The sequence below is a fragment of the Gavialis gangeticus genome, unplaced genomic scaffold (assembly GCF_001723915.1).
Source record: "Gavialis gangeticus isolate Ggan-Ray unplaced genomic scaffold, GavGan_comp1, whole genome shotgun sequence".
Classification (NCBI taxonomy): domain Eukaryota; kingdom Metazoa; phylum Chordata; order Crocodylia; family Gavialidae; genus Gavialis; species Gavialis gangeticus.
Genome location: NW_017729016.1, coordinates 7033057 through 7037930, shown reverse-complemented (window position 1 = coordinate 7037930; position 4874 = coordinate 7033057).

Genomic DNA, 4874 nt, shown 5'->3' with positions numbered 1-4874 from the left:
TGTGCTCGGTGCCACCAAGTGCCGTGGCCTGTCACCTGTCCCCCGTCACCGACTGCTGCAGCCTGTCACACGTGGCCATTGCCCCCAAGAGTCACGGCCTGGCACCAACTGCTGTGGCCTGGCACCTGCGCCAGCTGCCACAGCCCGGCACCAACTGCCATGGCCTGGCACTGACTGCAATGGCCTGCCACCACCTGTCACCCACACCCATTGCCCCTGACAGTCACAGCCTGTCACCAACTGCCTCAGCGCTCATTGCCACCAAGTGGCCTGTCACCAGTCCCCTATCACCGCCTGCCGGGGCCTGTGCCTAGTGCCCATTGCCAGCACCAGCGGCTGCGACACGACTACGCGCGAGTGCAGCAAAGCGCAGACTGGTGGGCGCGCTGGTTTGCTGCCTCCTTGGCAAGAGCCGCACGAAGGAGGACCTTGCTGCAGCAACAGGAAGAGCCATCGCTTGCGTGCAACTCTGGAACAAACGTCTGGTCTGTGCCGAGTTTGGGAGACGAAGAACCACCGGGTGCCGCCAGCTGTGGTGATGGCCTGCCCTCTGCCTGTCTGCCGGCGACGGTGGTGCCGTACCGCCCATCCTCCCTGCCGCCGCACGTGGACACAACGACCGCCAGCAGCTGCCTGCGCTCCCTGCATTACCGCCTGCTCTCGCTGCCGTCGCTTCCCTACCCCGTCTGCACAACCGCCCCGGGTCGGCATCTCTCCTGGGGAGGCCACGGATATCGTAACCTGCCAGAGCTGTTGATTTGTCACGTGTCGACAGCCCGAAGTTCTGTCGAAGAATGCCAGCTGGGCAACAGCCCTTCTCCTAACGCACGAGGCCACGTCAGCTCTTAGCGGAGCCCAGCGCAAGGGGGCCCTGGCCTGCGACCCCTGCAACGCAAATATCAAAATGAAAGGACAACGCCAGTCCCCCGGCGCATGTGTTTTGGGTGCCATCACTTGGATCCCACGCGCTGCGATGGTGGGATCAGTCACCATGGCCTGGGACGGAGCCATGGGAGAACATTTGTGGTCACGCGCTTGCATTCGTTCCTCCGGCATTAATCTTTGTCATCGATGCGTTTCTCTGACACGCACTCTAATTTTTCCAGGCCTGCCTTGCCGGTAGATTCCTACATATTTTCTTTGGCTTCACGATCCGCCAGTCCCATGCCTGGCTTCTCTCCACGTTCAGGTATTTGCTTTTGGCAGCAGCTCTAGAGCAGGGCCCCCTGTGTTTGTTTATTAAGCAGGGAGCTGGGCCGAGAGCTCCACCGAAGACCAGGCGCAGCACTCTCACCGCTGCTGTAATGACGTCCTAAGTCTGCTCACGACAGCCCTGTTCCTGTGTTATGAGCCAACCCTTTGCCAGCACTTGTACTGTCCCAGGACTCGCGGCCCTGATCTTACCCCATTGCACCCCGTGTTGTATACACATCTAATAGAAAAGAGGTTCTGCCCCTGTGAATGTACAGTCCAAACAGGAGGTAAAGGTGAAGACAAGCAATCAGACCAAGATAAGGCAACAGGCATGATATTTGGAATAATAAGTCACAGTCACATTTTCCTTGGAGCGGGTTGAACACATGCTGGGGGCCAGAGGTCTAGAAAAAAGTAATAAAACCACCTAGGACTGCTCCAGAGCTGTGCCACAGGGCCAGGCTCACTCAAAGGAGGCACCAAGATGTTTAAACAAGCAGGTAAATGGGTCTTTGGTTGCATGGTTACATTCCCACCCAGTGGGCTGGCAATGCAGCCCAGTATAGACCAACTGCACAGGTCAGAGCCCTGTATACTGGGTAAAATCTTGCACGACTTCTTTGCCTTTTGGCTAAGATCAAGTGTTATATATCAATGTCAAGTTATGTAATGTAGCACTACACAACACACCCACCCCCCTTTGGAGGCAGTTCAGCCTTCCTGATCTTGTAGTTTGCAGACAGGCTTCACTTCACCAGGGCAGCGGTTCGTACACGCCTGACACATCGTGACTTTCATACCTCAAGGTACTTTGGTTTGTTGACAGGTTTTGTCACAGTGATTTTACCACAGCATACCCACATCTGGATTTCTGTGGCTTCCCGTAAGTCAGTGCCCTGTGAAGTTTGGCGGTGCTGTGATGCCCCATGCCTGCGTGTGCCATTGCCCTCTCCCGGCTGGATTCAGAACAGCTCAGCCATCTGTTAACAACTCTCCTTAGCGCAGGTTTCAGAGGAGGCTGCAGTCAGGATTGGGACCCCACTGGGCTAGACTCTCTCCAAACATATTTTATGAGACAGTCCTACTCAGTAAAGTTCGTCTCTGCATTAAGACGTGCTAGGGAAAGTGTGCCCTTAGCTGTTGTCCTTCAGACGAGGTAGATCTGAGTTCTGATAGGCAGGTCCAAGAAACATCAGAAAGGACCACGCTGACAGCTCGGAAGGCCTAGCATGCTGGTTTTCAACCTTTTTTCATTTGCAGACCCCTAAAAAAATTTGAATGGAGGTGCGGACCCCTTTGAATTGTAACTGTGGGTATTCACATACTTTTGATTAATCATAGTCATGTTTTGCAGACCCTTTAAACATAGATGGGTCTGCAGACCACAGGGTGAAAACCCTGGACCTAACAGATCACACAGGAGATGGCCAGTATAAACATGGGCTTTTGTGTGGTTTGTCCATCAACCACAGGAGTTCCCTTGCTCTGTTTTCATTTCCAGGCATGTCGTGGGATTTGAACTGTTCTGTGTGTTTGCTGGCTGCAGCCTGGAGACCTAACAGGTTGGTGAGCATTACCACAGACATCACATTTTGTTCACCAGTGTTTTCTCCCCCTAAGTCTTACCAACATCTGTTATGTGTTCTACTCTTGTGCAGCAGCGTGGAATAACACGGTGGTTTAATTTTTGTATGCTGATTCATACACCCAGTCGTAGGTACTGTACTATGCAGGACTCAAGGTGACATAAGTCAGCCCACTGAATCTGTCACTGAAGTAATGCATGATAACAGAGGGGTTCACCTTCATCCCCCCAAAAGGGGGGAATCTCAGAGTGGGGTTCAGAAGGCAAGTAATGAATCTGGGATGTTCACAAACGCCCTTCTCTCTGCCCCATACAACTCAGGGAAGGGAGAGCAAAGGCTGCATGAAGCCTACAGAGGAGCTTACCAGCCCCAACCTTAAAGTAAGGGGTGCTCACATGCCAGGGCAATGGTGACCAGTGTCCGAACCTACAACAAGCAAAGCTGGGGAGCGCTTCTCTTCCGTGTGCAGGAACTGCATGTCATGCGTCGACGTGAGGCTGATCGCCCACTAGAGTCCATCGATACCTGAACAATTGTCGTTTTGGCACCACGTGGCTCAGCATACCGACCCTCCACTGGTAGTGGAGCCTGCAGACACCTCAAGGGTCGTCTCACGCCCTGTCAGCGTGGTAATGGAAGACTTCCAGATACAGCCAACTTTGCACCCTGGGAAGAGCCTCTCCCCATTGGCAGCACCAGTGGAAAACCCTGAAATTCTAGACATGAAGTTGTTTCTAGCTCTGGAGCTCAGTGATGCAAGACTGCTGAGTCCATGAGCTGGAAGTGACCCAGAACTTCATACAGATCAGACACTCCCTGGGACGCAGTGCTGGCTGCAGAGTGTGGGAGAGGAAAACCGTTGCGAGGATAGCAAAAAAGATGATGACTGTTCATTATAGGCAGGGCATGTTTTTTTCTTCAAATGACACAACCACTGCTATTAGCCAAGCCCCACGCTGATGGCACACAAGGAAACTCCACTGACTAAGTCAGCTGGGAGCAGTCAGACTGTCAAGGCAAACAAAAAAGCGTCCTTTTCCACAGCGAGCCCATTTCCTTGTGACTGGGCTAATGTCTATCAATCTTGCTGCTCACTTGTTTCTCTTCAGGCACCCGTGTGTGACAGAAACCCATGTAGAAAGCCAGGTAGATTTGCACCTTATAGATCACCTAAATTTGACACACTGGTATAGACATAGCACCGCTTTTTGTGCCCCTGGTGAAGTGAGCTCCAGCTCAGGAAAGCTTGTGCCATATATATATATCGTTTAGATAGTCTGTAAGGTGAAAATCTACCCTGCCTTCTGCTTGACTTGAGCCTCACATGGCTAAGTACCTCTCTGTCAAAGACCCACGTGGGATGGTTCCTGGCTGGTGGTCTGCCAGCAGCCTGCAGGTACCTGGGGCAGCAAGCAGAGCAGCCATGGGTGGCTGGAGCTCCAGGGCAGCCGTGCTTTGCTGGTAAAGCGGGCTGAAGGAGGACAGGCGCGGATAGCCCAAGTAGGTGTGATCTCTGACTGGACCAGCAGGCGTCAAGTGCACTTCTTCAGGCCGCTGGAAAACCTGATGCCCAAAAGCTCGTCCAGCGGCTCTCCCAGCTAGGCAGCCAGTCCAATAAAACATGCCACAAAAATCTGTGCCTCACATACTCCAGAGCTATGCCTCCACCCTACGAGATGGGATCACACGCACAACAGCAAGGAGAGGCTGAGGGAGCTGGGCTGACTGAGTCTGGAGAAGGGGAGACCGAGGGGGACTGAAGAGCAGCCGTCACCTCCCTGCAGGGGGTTGCGCAGAGGACGGAGCTGGGCTGGTCTCCGTGGGGCAGACGACAGGACAGCGAGCGACGGGCTCAGGCTGCGGCAAGGGAGGTTTGGCTGGACATGAGGAAAACCTCCAGGAAAGAGTCCTAGAAATCCTAGAGAAGGAGGGCTGGAGGGAGCCCAGGAGGTCGCATCTAGTCCAAGGCCCGCTCCAACGACATCGGCCGAGCCAAGGCTTTGTCCGCCCCGGAGAGATGAGTCTCCATCCTCGGAGGCCGAGCCCGGGCGCGGCGGGGAGCGGCGGCAGCAGGCGGCGCTGCGGAGCCGGGGC